The sequence below is a fragment of the Leptonychotes weddellii genome, unplaced genomic scaffold (assembly GCF_054177405.1).
Source record: "Leptonychotes weddellii isolate Sample4059 unplaced genomic scaffold, ASM5417740v2 HiC_scaffold_390312, whole genome shotgun sequence".
NCBI classification, from domain to species: Eukaryota; Metazoa; Chordata; class Mammalia; order Carnivora; family Phocidae; genus Leptonychotes; species Leptonychotes weddellii.
This window is the reverse complement of record NW_027994799.1, coordinates 1-201: the sequence shown is the minus strand read 5'-3', so window position 1 is coordinate 201 and position 201 is coordinate 1. Positions and strand designations below refer to the sequence as shown.

The 201-nt window shown below is 50.2% G+C and overlaps 1 non-coding gene across 1 annotated transcript; it reads left to right on the top strand.

Annotated features, from left to right (window-relative positions):
- Positions 1-3: 3 nt before the first annotated feature.
- On the top strand, positions 4-134 carry LOC145719335 (small nucleolar RNA SNORA63). The gene has a single exon (XR_014142313.1). It is a non-coding gene; the product is annotated as a small nucleolar RNA SNORA63 (small nucleolar RNA).
- Positions 135-201: the final 67 nt, after the last annotated feature.

Genomic DNA, 201 nt, shown 5'->3' with positions numbered 1-201 from the left:
TAGATGCAGGATCTAGTTACAATGTAGCTGTAAAGTGCTGCCTTGTCTTTGCCCCCTGCTCAAAATAAAGCTGTTACCTTTCTAGCCCTGTCCGCCATGGTGCTTAGCAGCCAGGGATGCATGGTCTCAGACATGTTTACCAAGTAAAACACTGACTTGAGGGGCGCCTGGGTGGCTCAGTCATTAAGCGTCTGCCTTCGG